The 18066-nt window shown below is 43.5% G+C and overlaps 1 long non-coding RNA gene across 4 annotated transcripts in view; it reads right to left on the bottom strand.

Annotated features, from left to right (window-relative positions):
- Window positions 1-436: 436 nt before the first annotated feature.
- The window catches only part of LOC126941282 (uncharacterized), a 29184-nt gene continuing 11554 nt past the window's right edge, over window positions 437-18066 (bottom strand). For 2 of the 4 annotated variants that reach the window (XR_007721234.1, XR_007721232.1), the window contains exons 2-4: window positions 6950-7056; window positions 5443-5587; window positions 4244-5134 (exon numbers count right to left, since the gene is read on the bottom strand). This is a non-coding gene — a long non-coding RNA (uncharacterized LOC126941282). Of the gene's footprint in view, window positions 3889-4243; window positions 5135-5442; window positions 5588-6949; window positions 7057-18066 lie in introns of those variants that run through there. The other 2 variants (XR_007721235.1, XR_007721233.1) reach the window with 2 other exon arrangements.

Genomic DNA, 18066 nt, shown 5'->3' with positions numbered 1-18066 from the left:
AGGTGGATCACCTGAACTCTGGGGTTTGAGACCAGCCTGGGCAACATGGCAAAATGCTGTCTCTACTAAAAATATCAAAAAATTAGCCAGGCATGGTGGCACTCCTCTGTAGTCCCAGCTACTCAGGAGTCTGAGGCAGGAGAATCACTTGAACCCGGCTTGAACCTGGGAGGTAGAGGTTGCAGTGAGCAGAGATCATGCCACTGCACTCCAACCTGGGTGACAAAGTGAGACTCTATCTCAAAAAAAAGAAAGAAAAAAAAAAGTAAAATGTTTTTGTAGCTATTAAAAATGTGAAACAATTGAAATACAGGGAGTCTAAGAATACTTCCTTTTTTCACTGACAAATGAAATGTTGAAATTCATGTGATAAGGCAAATAGATTTTTTAAATTTTATTTTATTTTATTATTTTATTTTATTTTTAGATGCATTCTTGCTCTGTTGCCCAGGCAGGAGTGCAATGGCATGATCTCGTTTCACTGCAACCTCCACCTCCCAGGTTCAAGCGATTCTTCTGCCTTAGCCTCCTGAGTAACTGGGATTACAGGCACATGCCACCATGCCTGGCTAATTTTTGTATATTTAGTAGAGCTGGGGTTTCACCATGTTGGCCAAGCTGGTCTCAAACTCCTGACCTCAAGTGATCCACCTGCCTCTGCCTCCTGAAGTACTGGGATTACAGGCATGGGACACCGCGCCTGGTCCCCTTTTTAAAATTTTGTATAAGTTTATGGGGTACAAGTGCAATTTTGTGATATGCTTCCACTGCAGCGAGCTCAGGTCAGGGCTTTTAGGGTATCCAACACCCAAATGACATACATTGTATCTATTAAGTAATTTCTCATCATCCACTCCCCTTCCCATCCTCTCACCCTTCTATCTCTCCATTGTGGATCATTCCACTCTCTGCCTCCTGGGATACACAATTTTTAGTTCCTACTTATGAGTGAGAACATGTGGTATTTGTCTTTCTGGGTCTGACTGGTTTCACTTAAGATAATGACCTCAGTTCCATCCATGTTGCTGCAAAATACATGATGTCATTCTTTTTTATGGCTGAATAGTATTCTATTGTGTATATATACCATGTTTTCTTTATCCCTGTTAATGGACACTTAGGGAGATTCCATATCTTTGCCATTGTGAAAAGTGCTGCTATAAGCATAAGAGCGCATATAACAAACAGATTCTTTATGATGGACAGACACACTCATGTTTTGCCTGTGGGGACAACCCTCCAGCCAGATTAATAACCACCTGTAGCCAAGGATCATGAGGCTGTCCAAAGGACTTTGATAAAAATTCAACAGTAGGAGCATCTAGGAAGTGTCAGGTCAGAGGCACCCTGATGCCCTTGGGTGGTCTATCTCTCTCTCTCTCTTTTTATTTTTTTTGAGACAGAGTTTCGCTCTTGTTGCCCAAGTTGGAGTGCAATGGTGCAATCTTGGCTCACCGCAACCTCCGTCTCCTGGGTTCAAGTGAGTCTCCTGCCTCCCGAGTAGCTGGGATTACAGGCATGCACCACCACGCCTGGCTAATTTTGTATTTTTAGTAGAGACGGGGTTTCTCCATGTTGGTCAGGCTGGTCTCGAACTCCTGACCTCAGGTGATCTGCCTGCCTCGGCCTCCCAAAGTGCTGGGATTACAGGCATGAGTCACTGAGCCCGGCTGGGTGGTCTATCTCTTTTGGAGCAAAGCTCCATTAGCACCTGAGATATGAATGGAATCGTGTCCCCATCCCAACCAAATTCATATGTTGAAGTCCTGACTCCCAGTACCTCAGAATGTGACCTTATTTGGAAATAAGGTCTTTGTAGATGTAATCAAGTTAAGATGAGGAATACTGGGCTAGGGGGGCCCTAATCCAATGAGGAGTGTCCTTATTAAACGAGGGAAATTGGACACACATACACACACAGAGGAGAAACACTGTGAAGAGACAGAGGGAGAAGATGGACATTTATAAGGCAAGGAGAGAGGCCTGGAACAGACAGCCCCTTCACAGCCCTCAGAAGGAACAAGCCCTGCTGATACTGTGAACCTGGACTTCCAGCCTCCAGAACTCACTAATGAGACAATGCATTAGTGTTATTAAGCCTCTCCATCTGTGGTCTTTGTCACAGTGGCCCGGGCAAACTGTTTACAAGGGGAATAGGATTCAGCCCCTGAGAAGAGGAGGAGTACTGGCAAGGCCCAGGCAGGATGTTAGAGTAGCAGCCAAGCAGGGGAGTGAAACTGCACCCTAGGGGAGGAAGAAGAATGAAAAAGAGGCACCAACACAATGCCTGGTAGGCTTTGGGCTAACTCAGTGACATTAAAGCTACACAGCTCAGGGGCTTCCTCAGGACTAGTCTCCCATCATCAAGTTAGGGCAGCAAGACCCTAGGAAGGCTGGCTGCCTCCATGGAGAGGGGCCCAGTGGCTGGGTGAGGTTGGTGTATGTGGAAGCCCCCAGGTACCCATGGTGGAGGGGGTGTAGGTAAGAGGTAGTTATATGGAATAAGGTGAAAATTTTGGCTCAAAATTGGGAAGACTTTTATTTTTCTTTGTGAAAACACTTGAAATTTAAAATGTCATAGGAAATTCGGAAAATAGAAATAGGAAAAAAACCAAAACTCCTACAATCTCACCATGTTAACCAAATTCATCATGTATTTCCTTTGTGTTTCTTCATGTGTGTGTATTTCAAATAGTTGGATTTAGAAAGCGTACCTATGCTTTGTTTTTGTTTTTGTTTTGGAGATGGAGTCTCACTCTGTCGCCCAGGCTAGAGTGCGGTGGCGCAATCTCGGCTCAGTGCAACCTTTGCCTCCTGGGTTCAAGCTTTTCTCCTGCCTCAGCCTCCCAAGTAGCTGGGATTACATGTGTCCCCATACCTAGCTAGTTTTTTGTGTTTTTTGTATTTTTAGTAGAGATAGGGTTTTGTCATGTTGCCCAGGCTGGTCTCAAACCCCTGAGCTCAGCCAGTCTGCCCACCTTGGCCTCCCAATGTGCTAGGATTACAGGCATGAGCCACCAATCCCTGCCAGAAAGTGTACATATACCTTATATCCTGATTTTTAAATAAACGAAATTATAACAAAAACATTTTCCCATTTTGCTACACAATTTCTCATAAGTAGAAACTTTAATGGTTGTATAAGTCTATGGAATGGGTGAACCCTAAAGAATTATTCCTCTGTGGTTGGATGGTAAGGTTGTGGCTGGTTTCTTTCTTTCCAATATTCTCTTTAAGGTTTCTTCCAGTACTGAGATTCTATGTTTGGCAAAGAGAAATGCAAGCCACTTCTCAAATTATCTTCTCTAATTCTTTTTAAGGGGCACCTTGTAAGATGCTCTGATGTGTGTTACATTTAGTTAGATTTCTGTTGTTTCCTCTGAGTATCACTTTCACAAAAATAATTTTAAGAAATTTCTGTATCGTTGCCTATCCTAGATGGTTTTTGTTCAAGTATACAGAAAAAATACGAATGTACAAAAAATACAGGTATAATCTTCACTCAGATTCCCACAAAGTGAATATTTTGCCTTACCATAGTACAATTACCAAAATCAGGAAATTACGTTTAATACATACTCTTATCAAATCTACAGACCTGATTCAGATTTCAGCAACTGTCCCACTGTGTCCTTTTTCTGGCCCAGAATCCAACCGGAGACCCCAGGTTGCATTAGTTGTCATGTCTCCTTGGTCTCCTTTAATCTGGAACAGTCCCTCAATCTTTCCTTGTCTTTTCAAAGCCTTGACGCCTTTGAAAGGTACTAGTCCATTATTTATAGAATGGCCTGAGTTTTGGATTGTCTCATATTTCCTCATGGAATTTTCATGCCACCGCAGAGGCTTTGGGTTCTTCTCAGAACGTCTCAGGAGGCACGTGATATAGGTCTGTCGCATGACAAGTAACGTTAACTTTAATCGCCTGGTTAAGTGGGTATCTGTCAGATTTCTCCACTGTAAACTTAGGATTGTTTCCTCAGTAAGTATTCTAGGGACCTGTTTTGTGACTATGTAAAAATCTTGTTTCTCATCATAATGTGACTGCCTAGATTTCATTGATGAGTCATCTCCTAACCAATTGTTACTGTGGTGTTTTCCAGATGGTAGTTTTCTAGTTTCATTGTTCTATGTTTATTAGTAGTAATTTAACTTGACAAGCTTTATCCTTAACCTAAATAGGCCTAAATGTTCCTTTAGTTAAAGCAAAAGAAGAGAATAGTAATCTATCACTTATTCTGTGCTGTTCCTGTTATGAAAGCACAGAGAAACCACCAAAGGTGAGCTGCCCGGCACACACACCGAGATGAAGGACATCTTCATGTATCTGTATTAATGCGTGACTTTCTGTCTTCCTCAGCTAGGTATAGCTTCTGCCAAAGAATCAGTTCTACAGGTGAGAAAAAATGAAACCTGAGATATAGATACACTGTCTCAGATCAGACAGGGGCACAGCTAGAACTAGTTTCAAGTGCCCAGAGATTTTTAGTTCTTATCTAGGACCTCTCTAAAAATTACATTACTTCTGTTATACAGGTAACATGGTATGTCTTCAAGAAAAGACATTTGCTTTTACAACTATTACCATTTTTAATTTTTATTTTTAGAGCCAGGTCTTGCTGTGTTGCTCAGGCTGGAGTACAGTGGTGCAATTGTAGCTCACTGTAACCTTGAATTCCTGGGCTCAAGTGATCCTTCTGCCTCAGCCTCCCCAGTAGCTGGGACAATAGGCATGAGCCACCATGCTCAGCTATTTGCTTGCTCTTTCATTTTTTATTTCAGTTTTTCCCCCTCATTTGACACCTTTGGTATATTTGCTCTTAAATAAAATCATTATCAATAAGATTACCATTCTTAGGCTGGGCACGGTGGCTCACGCCTATAATCTCAACACTTTGGGAGGTCGAGGCGGGTGGATCACCTGAGGTCGGGAGTTCGAAACCAGCCTGACCAACATGGAGAAACCTCATCTCTACTAAAAATACAAAATTAGTCTGGCGTGGTGGCGCATGCCTGTAAGCCCAGCTACTCAGGAAGGCTGAGGCAGGAGAATCGCTTGAACTCGGGAGGTGGAGGTTGCAGTGAGCCGAGATGGCGCCGCTGCACTTCAGCCTGGGCAACAAGAGTAAAACTCCGTCTCAAAAAAAAAAAAAAAAGATTACCATTCTTTTGGCTAATTATTATATACTTTTTCACCCATTATAATCCAATCTATTATTTGCAAACAACAATAGTAGTTATTTACATAGAAGCTTCTTATAGACATAAATTACAAAATTTATCTTTACCTCAAGCTGAATTCTTAACAACAACTTTAAATTCTGAACACAGAAGCTTCCATTTATCCAGAATAGTGACGAGGTTCTGGTTAATTAACATTCCCATGTATAGCAGGATCTCCACTCTTCAAAGAATCCAAACATAAAACTGGAGGAAAGTATTTACCTTAAAACTGGACAATGTTTCACATCAATGTGAACAGCCACTCTCATTGGGTAGTCCCATTTAAAACCAATGGCCGTCAGCTCTTGTTTTTCAAATTCCTCTTCTTCATTGTCTTGTTTTCTTGTCATTTATCTTTTTGTATTTTCTTTTTTCTTTTTTTTTTTTTTTTGAGGCGGAGTCTTCACTCTGTCGCCCAGGCTGGAGTGCAGTGGCACCATCTCGGCTCACTGCAAGCTCCGCCTCCCGGGTTCGCGCCAGTCTCCTGCCTCAGCCTCCGGAGTAGCTGGGACTACAGGCGCCCGCCACTGCGCCCGGCTAATTTTTTGTATTTTAGTAGAGACGGGGTTTCACCGTGTTAGCCAGGATGGTCTCGATCTACTGACCTCGTGATCCGCCCGCCTCGGCCTCCCAAAGTGCAGGGATTACAGTCGTGAGCCACCGCGCCCGGCCTCTTTTTGTATTTTCTAAAGTGGCATGTAGGAGAAAAAATTTTAGGTTATTTGGACATTCTGGTGATTGATATCTTGCATTTTTAAAGTTATTAATACGTTTGTTTTCATCATAAGCTAAAAAGAGAAAGATATTCTGTAGACAGTTGGGGACACTTCGTTTTTTTTTTTTTTTTGAGATGGAGTCTCTCGCTGTTGCCCAGGCTGGAGTGCAGTGGCGTGATCTCAGCTCACTGCAACTGTCACCTCTTGGGTTCAAGGGATTCTCCTGCCTCAGCCTCCCAAGTAGCTGGGATTATATGCATGCACCACCATACCTGGCTAATTTTGCATTTTTAGTAGGGACGGGGTTTCTCCATGTTGGTCAGGCTGGTTTTGAACTCCCAACCTCAGGTGATCCACCCGCCTCGACCTCCCAAAGTGCTGGGATTACAGGCGTGAACCACCACACCCGGCCAGAATCCGTTATATTTCTAGGGCAGCTATATTTCTCTTTGGCAAGGAAGTAGAGTTGAGAGGAAGACAGAAAACACATAAGATGCTTCTAAATTATGCAGGAAAAATGTATGTTTCTATTGATATTTTTCTTTCTAGTGGTGGTGGCAGATCCTAACGTTTTAAACTGGAGTGAAAGTCTGTGTCACTGGGATTTGAGACAGGGGGTGGGTGTCTATGATCTGGGGCTTCTAAAGGGTGAGGGTAGAGTATACACTAGGGTAGGGTGAACAGAAGTAGAATCCTTCCATTTTCTTCTCTGCTCCCCACATTCGTGTGCCTGCCTGGGATAATCTAGCTTCCTCAGCTCTGCCACCCAATACCTCCCCGCGGTGGTTGGGGATGGGGACTATGGGGAGAGACAGGTTAGTGGACATGGTGGGTTATCTATCCATTCTTCCCTTCACCTATCTCAATGAACTCACATTTTTACTTTAGTTTACATCGTCACCCATGTACTTGGGGAAGAGAAGATCTCAACCTTAACAGTTGGTTGGCTAAACCAATCAGTGCATTCCATTTCCCACTGAAGGCCATTGTTCAGGAGTGGGCATGTGACTTACCAGGTCCAGTCAAGGTGTATCTCAGGACTCCTGCTTGGGAACCTGTGACAGACCGCCGTTCATCTGCATGCCAGGATGTGCAGGAACCATTGTGTTCCTTTTGCCACCTAAGAAAAGCGACTTAAAGATGAAGTCCAAAGAATGACAGAGGCACATGGAAGGGAGTGGCAGAGAAATGCGGCAGGAGGTCCTGGTTAAGGTGATTCTAAAGCCAATTCTGCTCTGAACTTCCAGTTACATGAACACATAAATGTTCTTATTGTTAACCCAGTTAGAGAAGATATTGTTTCTTGGAACCGAAAATATTCTAGCCTTTTACCAAGGGTTGGAGGTGCCTCCGTACACCCATCTCTGGGGGCCATGTTTTCCCTCTGACATGATGTTATGAATGGTAGTTAATTGCTCATATGCACCTAGAATGTAGATTAAATGTATACCCTTGAAGTTAACAATAGCAGAAAACAATGCAGTTCAAGTATACAGCACTGTACAATGAGGAGGAGAAGGGCAGTATTTGAGGCTCTAACCATCATTTATCCCTGCCTTCCTGCCTTCCTGCCTTCCCTCCCTTCTCTCCTTCCCTCCCTCCCTTCCTTTCTTCCTCCCTCCTTCTCTCCCTTTCTCCACCTCCCTTTCTTTCTCTCTTTCTTTCTTTCTTTCTTTCTTTCTTTCTTTCTTTCTTTCTTTCTTTCTTTCTTTCTTTCTTCTTTCTTTCTTTCTTTCTTTCTTTCTTTCTTTCTTTCTTTCTTTCTTTCTGTCTTTCTTTCTTTTTCTTTCCTTCTTTCTTTCTTTTTCTTTCCTTCTTTCTTTCTTTCTTTTCTTTCTTTTCTTTCTCTTTCTTTCTTTTTCTTTCTTTCTCTTTCTTTCCTTCTTTCTCTCTCTCTCTCTTTCTTTTCTTTGTCTCTTTCTTTTTTATTTCAGACAGGGTCTCCCTCTGTCTCCCAGGCTGAAATACAGTAGCACAATCACAGCTCACTGCAGTCTCAACCTACCAAGCTCAAGCCATGCTCCCGCCTCGGCCTCCTGAGTAGCTGGGACCACAGGTGCACACCACCATGCCTGACTGATTTTTGTATTTTTTGTAGAGATGGGTTTTTGCTATGTTGCCCAGGCTGGTATCATATTATTTCTATGGAGAAATCTGTTACAAGTTCCATATAAGCAACTTACAAATGAAATTGTCAGGACTCTGTGGGTCTCAAGTTTCCCATGAGGGTATCATATTAGATGAAGTTTAAGGTATCTTCTAAGTTTAACATTCTATGAATCTTTGTTACTGGTTCATTTTAAGTCAGTTAAATGGAATTCCTGAAATAGGGCAGCATTCTTGAATAATACAGCACTTGAAGATTGTTCATTCCCTGTTCAGCAAGCTGTATCTTGTTTGTTTTCACAGCAGTTGAGGATTTACCATCATTAACTATTTTTGAAATTCTAGCACTCACATCTTGCCACTAAATATTTATACACAAAATACCTTATTTGTTGCAGCAAACTTATTATTTTGATTTGTCAGTTTTTATGGAAACCTGAGAGATCCAAACAGGCTCACATTTCTAAGCAAAAGCAAATAGTAATTTCCTCCACCCATGTGTTAGTCAAAGTAGGGACTTTTTCTAAGAATAGAGACATTGGCCATCTTGAGGTAGTTTCAACACAAAAATGCAGTGGTTCATAATACTTTGGTTCAATATTTAAGTTACAGATTGAAAAATAAGTGGTCTAGGAAGCACAGAGAGTGCCTTGAAATAAAAAGATCCGTGTCTGTGGTCATAATTAGGCAAAACCAACTTTACCTGTAGGTGAGGTCAGTGATTGTCTACCTGGCAGGAATTAAATGTTTCTAAGAGACTCCTCCAAAAACTCTCTCCCATTAGACCACACCAAGAAGTCTAAAATTCTACCAATCACTCTTTAAAGAAACTGTGCTACACAGAGTGTCCACTGGAAAAAAAAAGAAAAAAAATTTTAACCCATTACCTCCCAGTGGCACGCTAGCTGAGATCAGCCTGATGGCCACCTGTTCGGGGGGCGAGTGCTGAGAAAGAGAGGAGGGAAGGACTGAATCTGGGGTACCCTACTGAAAGTCCCTGTTGGGTACACAGCTCTGGGTATGGGAGCAGGGGCCCAAAGACCATCTGGCTCATTTCATGGCTTTTTCTTGGGTGTTCCTATGTATCTTGATTCAAAAGAAGTCAATGGATCTCATTTTCCTTGAGTTTCTGAGGGTTCAGATTGGAAGACAGCTTCCTTCTACGTCATTCCCATTCTCTGTTCGCTTGCTCCTTAATGTATGGTCACCTATCAATAAATCTCACTGGGGCCCCTCTGCTGTGGCCTGGCATTTGTTCTTTGGCAAAAGAACAGCTGTTTGGATGCTGCTTCTCTCCTCAGGATGACTGCCTTAGGATTATATCCAGGAATAATGCCTCTTCAGTGGGCCCCTGATTCGGTGCTTGGAGCGGGGAGGAAGTGAGAGACAATTCCTTTGTTTCCTCCTCATTTCCAGCCCACAGTCCTTGTAGCTGTGTTAGAGATGAAGCAAATAAGGCCGGGCACAGTGGCTTATGCTTGTACTCTCAGCACTGTGGGAGTCCAAGGCAGGCGGCTCACATAAGATAAGGAGTTTGAGACCAGCCTGGCCAACACGGTGAAATCCCGTCTCTACTAAAAATACAAAAAATTAGCCGGGCATGCTGGCGCACACCTGTAATCGCAGCTACTCAGTAGGCTGAGGCAGGAGAATTGCTCAAACCCAGGAGGCAGAGGTTGCAGCGAGCCGAGATCGTGCCACTGCACTCCAGCCTGGGTGACAGAGCGAGACTCCATCTTTTAAAAAAAAAAAAAATGGAGAGAGATATGAAGCAAATAAGAGAAAAGATGGTACTGATGTTTGCTCTTGGTGTTGTGGAACAGAAGGATGGGGAACTGATGTGGGTCTCTGCTGACTCTCTGCTATGGATCTATTTGGGGTGCATCCATTAGGTAAAATATCTGATGGTGACACATTTTTATTTTATTTTATTTTATTTTATTTTATTTTATTTTATTTTTTTGAGGCGGAGTCTTGCTCTGTCTCCCAGGCTGGAGTGCAGTGGTGCGATCTCTGCTCACTGCAAGCTCCATCTCCCGGGTTCCCGCCATTCTCCTGCCTCAGCCTCCCGAGTAGCTGGGACTAGAGGCGCCCGCCACCACGCCCGGCTAAGTTTTTTTGTATTTTCAGTCGAGACGGGGTTTCACAATGTTAGCTAGGATGGTCTCGATCTCCTGACCTCGTGATCCGCCCGCCTCTGCCTCCCAAAGTGCTGGGATTACAGGCGTGAGCCACCGCGTCCAGCGGTGACACATTTTTAAAAAGGATTCTGTAGGGCAGCAACCTCACCTACCTTCTCTTCCTTTCTTTTTTTCAACAGAGATGGGGTTTCGTCACGTTGCCCAGGCTGGTCTCGAACTCCTGGGCTCAAGCAGTCTTCCCCGCTCAGCCTCCCAAAGTGTTGTGATTACAGGCGTGAGCCACTATGCCCAGTCTAGTATTCTTATAAAAGTTCTGCCTTGTGTCTTATGTGAAGTGTGCTTAAACTTTGTTTGCTCGGCAGTCTTGTCCCTCTTTCCCTGTACTGGGGGCTTCCAGGAAGGGAGGAGCACGGTAAGGATGATGGCTGATTTTCAAGTAAGTTACCAGTTCTCACACTATGCATTGCCCTGGCCCCCTAGTCCATGCTGAACAAAGCAGTGGGAAATGTAAGTGACTGTATTCCTTTTATTATTTTTTTTAAATTTTTTATTTTTTGAGACAGATTCTCACTCTGTCGCCAGGCTGGAGTACTGTAGCATGATCTCGGCTCACTGTAACCTCCCCCCACCAGGTTCAAGCGATTCTCCTGCCTCAGCCTCCAGAGGAGCTGGGACTATAGGCACATGCCACCATGTCCTGCTAATATATATATATATTTTTTTGTAGAGATGGGGTTTCACCATGCTCGCCAGGATGGTCTCGATCTCCTGATCTTGTGATCTGCTCGCCTTGGCTTCCCAAAGTGCTAGGATTACAGGCGTGAGCCACGGTGCCTGACCAAGTGATGGTATTCTTAAATTGAGATCAACCAAAAGGAAAACCTTGACATTTTATTTGAATGAGCCCTTCACAGTGACCCTTATTTCTTGTGTACTCTTTTCTCTATATTTTTGGTGTGACTCTTTTTGTTTGTTTTTGTTTTGGCATGTGCCAGTCATCATTCTGTTTCTTTATGTTATACCTAATGGCAAAAGGAAGTTGCTCACTCTCAAGACTGAAATCTGTTCCTTAATATTAAAATGATGAAAACAAGAGAGGAGAATGAGCTGGGTCCTGAAAATGGAAGGTATGCCTACGTTTTACATTCAGGGTGCTGAAGACATTGTTGGCGTTTAATAAATTCATGGTGATTTGTACTTATTAGCCATTAATTCTTTTATTATTATTTTTATATATTTTTGAGACTGAGTCTCGCTGTATTGCCAGGCTGGCGTGTATGGAGTGCAGTGGCACCATCTTAGCTCACTGCAACTTCCACCTCCTGGGTTCAAGCCATTCTCCTCCTCAGCCTCCTGAATAGCTGGGACTACAGGCACATGCCGGCACGCCCAGCTAATATATATATATTTTTTAATAGAGACAGGGTTTCACCATGTTGCCCAGGCTGGTCTTGAACTCCTGAGCTCAGGCAATCCGCCTGCCTTGGCCTCCCAAAGTGCTAGGATTACAGGTGTGAGCCACTGTGCCCGGCCTATTATTATTATTATTATTATTATTATTTTGAGACGGAATCTTGCTCTGTTACCCAGGCTGGAGTGCAGTGGTGCAATCTCGGCTCACTGCAACCTCTGCTTCCCGGGTTCAAACAATTCTCCTGCCTCAGCCTCCCAAGTAACTGGGATCACATGTGTGCACCACTATGCCTGGCTAATTTTTGTATTTTTAGTAAAGACAGGGTTTCACCATGTTATTCAGGCTGGTCTTGAACTCCTGAGGTGATCCACCCACCTCAGCCTCCCACTATTTTTATTTTTTTGAGGCAGGATCTCACTTTGTTGCCCAGGCTGGAGTGCAGTGGTGCAGTCATGACACACTGCAGCTTTGACTTCCAAGACTTAAGCGTCCTCCCACCTCAGCCTCCTGAGGAGCTGGGACCACAGGCACGTGCCACCATACCTGACTTTTTTTTTTTTTTTTTTTTCCCAGAGATGAAGTCTCCCTATGTTGCTGAGGCTGGTCTCAAACTCTTGCCTCAGCAGTTGTTTTAAGAGGCTTAATAAGTTATTGGCCAATTCAGAATTATAAATACAACCAACATAATATTCATAAGTGGCTGAATTCGAGAAAAAATGTGGAGTGTATTTTGAAGTTGGGGGTCTAGAATTGGAGTTGAAGTTGAAGGAGTGGAATGTTGTGAAATATAAAGTTTATAAAAATTCAGTCTGACAAGTACAGGAACAATGCCCAATGCAATAATACCCTCACAATAATAATCCCTTTAAGACCAATTGTACAATGCCTGGGATTAGAAAATTTCCACAGGCTACAGTAAGGATTTGTTTATATTCAGATAATTGGATCAGAAAATGACTTATGATGTCATTTGATCATCAACTCTATTCAATGTGGAATCCTCCCAAAAACGGATGTTCAAACCTTCTGACTTAGAATTCTATTTAGGAGGATGTGAGAGGAAAAAAAAGTTGAAATGTAAAAAGCCATCTGAAGAGATCATTGTCTTTAGTGTGGAATGGTATGCTATGGATAGTGCTGGAATGTATGCTTTGGGCTTGGGGAATTATCTAAAACCTTAGGCAACAACTTGTTCAACCAGCATTTACTGAGTTCTGTGTGCTGGACACTGCGTCGAGGGGAATAAAAAGATGAATGAGACGTAATCGGCCCTCCTTAGATCTCACAGACTCAGGGAGCAAATGGTGCAGTGATGATGAGTGGAAAGTCTGAGTCTTACCCCAATTGTATGACTGGTTTTCAGCACTTGGCTAGTTCCTCGCTTCTGTTCCCTCACCCATAACATAAAGAGAGAGAATAATGAAGGGATCGGCCTCTCGGGCTGGTCAGGCGGTCACGTGGGCTGGAGAACTGGAGTGACGAGCTCTGTGGTTAAGCCTCTGAACTCTTCAGGCCTCAGTTTCTTCATCTCACCCTCAGGATAATAACCGTGCCCACCTTGCGGTGCCATTATGGGAATTATATTGAGACAATCCACATGGAGCGTTTGGCTCACAGAAAGCACTGGGGAGATGTTAGCTGCTGTTAGTACTATTCCTAGGTATTTGGAAGAACATTTCCATATTTGAAATTATTGACATATTTGTCATTGTGTAGACAGCACATTGGAAGGCACATAAAAATGTTTCACTTTTTTGTTTTTTGTTTTTAAGATAGAGTGTCTTCTGTCGCCCAGGCTGGAGTGCAGTGGTGCGATCTCAGCTCACTGCAACCTCTGCCTCCCAGGTTCAAGTTATTCTCCTGCCTTAGCCTCCCGAGTATCTGGGATTACAGGTGCCTGCCACCAGGCCCTGCTAATTTTTGTATTTTTAGTAGAGATGGAGTTTCATCTTGTTGGCCAGGCTGGTCTCGAACTCCTGACTTCAAATGATCCACCCGTCTCAGCCTCCCAAAGTGCTGAAATTACAGGCATGACCACTGCACCCGGCCTGTTTTCACTTTTAAATCAGAAGGTTTGACATCATGGAATCACTGTCTAATGCTGATCCCACACTTTGGTTATCATAGATTATTATTATTGTTATTGTTGCGACGGAGTCTCCCTCTGTCGCCCAGGCTGGAGTGCAGTGGCACAATCTCGGCTCACTGCAACCTCTGCCTCCTGGGTTCAAGCGATTCTTCTGCCTCAGCTTCCTGATTAGCTGGGACTACAGACGTGTGCCACCACACCCAGTTAATTTTAGCATTTTTAGTAGAGACGAGGTTTCACCATATTGGCCAGGCTGGTCTCGAATTGGTGACCTCGTGATCTGCCCACCTCGCCCTCCCGAAGTGCTGGGATTACAGGCGTGAGCCACCATGCCCAGTCTATCATAGATTATTTAAAAAGGGCAAAGAGACTATATAGATGTGATCTTCATTATTGGCAGATTTGATATTTGCAAATTTGCATACTCAATAATGTTTATTGGTAATCCCCAAATCAATACTCACGGTGCTTTCCTGGTCATTCTCAGCTATGTGCAGAGCAGTAAAAAATCTGAGTTGTTCAACATGCTTGTTTCCAGTTGAGGCTGAACAGGACTATGTTCTGCCTTGTTTCAGCACTCATACTGTAAACAAGTGTCCTTTCAAAGTCTCTGTAGTGCCACGTTTTTCACATTTTTGTGCCTTTTGTTGGTGATTTTGCTGTTTGAAATGGCCTCTAAGCATAGTATGAAGGTGCTGTCTAGTGTTCCTAAGTGCAAGAAAGCTATAATGTGCCTTACCCAGAAAATATATGTGTTAGAGAAGCTTCATTCAGGCATGAGTTATAGTGCTATTGGCTGTGAATTCAATGTTAATGAATCAACACTACATATGAAATAAGGTGTCTTTAAACAGAAACACACATAAAACAAGCTTGATGAAAACATGGTGACCAGAGGCTCATAGAAACTTAACCCTCTATTTCCCCTGGGAGCAATGGCTCGGTACTCACCAATTGAGTGTTTGTGGTAACTTTATAGCACATAGCTATCATTAATAATAACAATCAACTGCATGCATGTGTGCATGTGTATATGTGTTTATAAATGTATGTGTGCATACAAATGTGTATATATACTTAGGTATGATTTTTTGTTTTTACAAAATTGCTGATAAATGTGTCAGAGAGTGAATGAATGGGGCTCTTTTGAATTGAGAGTCAGACTTGTGAGTTGGGCTTATTGGAACAAGGCCAGTATGTTGGGGGCCGGAAATCACATTTACAAAGAGATTATTTTAAGTCGTCCATTCAATAAATAATTTTAATACTAGCTCCTTTCTGAGTGGTGGCAAGAAGAGGAACTTGAACTTGTCCTAGTCTCTGTTTTGAGAGATTGGTCTGTAAAGCCTCTCACTGCTGCAAGGAAAAGTCTAGATTTAACAGATGGATTGGATGAAAAAGAAGAATCCACAGCATGATTTTGAAAGTCTTAGGCATAAAAGAAATGACAGTACTGGACTCTAGAACCAGGCTGCTTGTATTTGAAGTTAATCTCTGTCATTCAACTAGCTGAGCGACCTTGGGGAATTTTCTTAGCGTCTCTGTGCCTCCCCCGTAAAATGTGTACCTACCTCAAAGAGTTAGGGAGACAAAATGTAAAAGCTCTTAGAACAATGCCTGGTACAGGCATGTGCTTGTCCAATATTAACTCTTATTAACATTACTAATCTTCAAAGCTTGCCTCAATCTCAATCATAGAACCATGAATTCACTCACTAGACACTGACTGATCATGTTCTACGTCTTAACAACTTGGTAAACTAATAGCTGACTATAGATATATGTAGATAATTTTGTGGATCTGTGGATATATAGATATTTTAAACTCTTCTATGCAGTTACTCCAAGGAAGAGACTGTCAACAATGGATGATACAGTTTCTCATTTTTTGCTTTGCCCGGGGAGCCAAAGGAGAGTGCCATTGGTGAAGGCAGACATGCCACCTGCTGTGTGGGTGAAGGAAACTCTGGCCAGCAGAGATCCAGGAGGAGGGACCCAGCAATGGAATGCAGGGCACCAGGGATTCTGGGCAGGAGCAGCAAGAGTATCTCCTGGGGAGCCTGGGGGTTCTGAGCCCTGGCCTGAAGGGCAGCCTGAAACCTCAAGAGACCACAGTAATATTACCGTTTCCATCAGCACTAACTCTTGCTAAATGCTGACGTGCACAGGGCCTGGTGCCAGGTGCTGCCTGTCAGAAAACTGAGCTATCTATCTGCAGAAACGTTCATGGTATTGATTGCTGCTGGCTGTGGAGATAGTAAGGGGGAAATGACCAAAGAGGTTCACACAAGGGCTTCGGAGATATTGATAATGTCTTTTTAAAATTATTTTTTTTTTTAAAAGTTTCTGAAATAGAGAAGGGGTCTTGCTATGTTGCCCAGGCTGGTCTTGAACTCCTGAGCTCAAGCTATTTGCCTGCCTTGGCCTCTCAAAGTTCTAGGATTATAGGCGTGAGCCACCATGCCTAGCCGATATTGATAATGTTTTATTTCTTAAGCTGGATAATACCTGCACTGGGTTTTGTTTCAGTATTCTTATAGATCACACACACATATATTACATATATTCTTACAAGTGTACATATTTATTTTATTTATTTATTTTTTTGACGGAGTCTCACTCTGTCGCCCAGGCTGGAGTGAGCGGCGCCATCTTGGCTCACTGCAAGCTCCGCCTCCCGGGTTCCCGCCATTCTCCTGCCTCAGTCTCTGGAGTAGCTGGGACTACAGGCGCCCACCACCTCGCCCCGCTAGTTTTTTGCATTTTTAGTAGAGACGGGGTTTCACCGTGTTAGCCAGGATGGTCTCGATCTCCTGACCTCGTGATCCCCCCGCCTCGGCCTCCCAAAGTGCTGGGATTACAGGCGTGAGCCACCGCGTCCGGCCCAAGTGTACATATTTATATGTTTTTGCTGCAAAGATAAATACCAATATTACAGTGACTTAAACAAGTTAAAAGTTATTTCTCTTTTATGGAACAGTCTGAGAATAAGTGATCCTTTTCTAAAGCTCTATGATGTCACAGACTGACACCCTTTACTGCAACTTTGTGCAGTATGTGGCTTCTGTCTCATTGTGGCTGATCCAGTGCCTGCCATCATGTCTAAATTCCAGCCAGTAGTTTGAGCAAAGGTTAGGGGAAAAGCACGTTTCTTAAGGGAATGACCCAGAAGTTACGTTTTTTTGGAGCGGGGGCGGAGGGCATGAGTCTCACTCCACCACGCAGGCTAGAGGGCAGTGGTATGATTTCAGCTCACTGCAATCTCTGCCTTCCAGTTTCAAGTGATTCTCATGCCTCAGCCTCTGGAGTAGCTGGGATTACAGGTGCACGCCACCATGCCCAGCTAATTTTTGTATTTTTAGTAGAGATGGGTTTCTTCATGTTGGCCAGACTGATATTGAACTCCTGGCCTCAAGTGATCCACTGGTCTCAGCTTCCCAAAGTGCTGGGATTGCAGTCATGAGCCACCGCACCCGGTCCAGAAGTTACAATTCTATCTCACATCCCACTATCTAGAACCTGGTCTCTTAGACCCCCTTAATTGCAAAAAAAATCTGGGAAATGTAGTCTTTAGCTGGGCAACAATTAACAGAGCTAAAACATCTTTTCCTGTGTAAGAAAGGAGGGGCTGGGCGCGGTGGCTCATGCCTGTAATCCCAGCACTTTGGGAGGCCGAGGCGGGCGGATCACAAGGTCAGGAGTTCGGGACCAGCCTGGCCAATGTGGTAAAACCCTGTCTCTACTAAAAATACAAAAATTAGCTGGGCATGGTGGCGGGCACCTTTAATCTCAGCTACTCGGGAGGCTGAGGCAGGAGAATCGCTTGAACCCAGGAGGCAGAGGTTGCAGTGAGCTGACATCGTGCCACTTTACTCCAGTCTGCGACAGAGCGAGACGCCATTCCCAAAAAATAAAATACAAAGGAGAGCAAATATTAGAGGCAAAGAGCAGCCTCTGCTACAAATATATAAAAATATATAGGTGATTAATTTAAAGAGCTGAAAGTAAAAACCGTACTTCCCAGTGCATTAACTATGAACTTATTTATTTAAAAAATCATTACAGTCTTGCCTGGGCACGGTGGCTTATACCTGTAATCCCAGCACTTTGGGACGCCAAGGCCAATGGATCACCTGAGGTCAGGAATTCAAGACCAACTTGGGCAACATGGTGAAACCCTGTTTCTACTAAAAAAAAAAAAAAATTAGCCGGGCAGGGAGGCGCATGCTTGTAATCCCAGCTACTCTGGAGGCTGAGGCATGAGAATTGTTTGAACCCAGGAGACAGAGGTTCCATTGAGTCGAGATCCCACCATTGCACTCCATCCTGGGTGACAGAGCAAGACCATCTCAAAAAAAAAAAAAAAAAAAAAAAAAAAAA

This window comes from Macaca thibetana, chromosome 18 (genome assembly GCF_024542745.1).
Source record: "Macaca thibetana thibetana isolate TM-01 chromosome 18, ASM2454274v1, whole genome shotgun sequence".
NCBI classification, from domain to species: Eukaryota; Metazoa; Chordata; class Mammalia; order Primates; family Cercopithecidae; genus Macaca; species Macaca thibetana.
The sequence above is the reverse complement of the archived record's forward strand: the minus strand, read 5'-3'. Positions and strand labels throughout refer to the sequence as shown.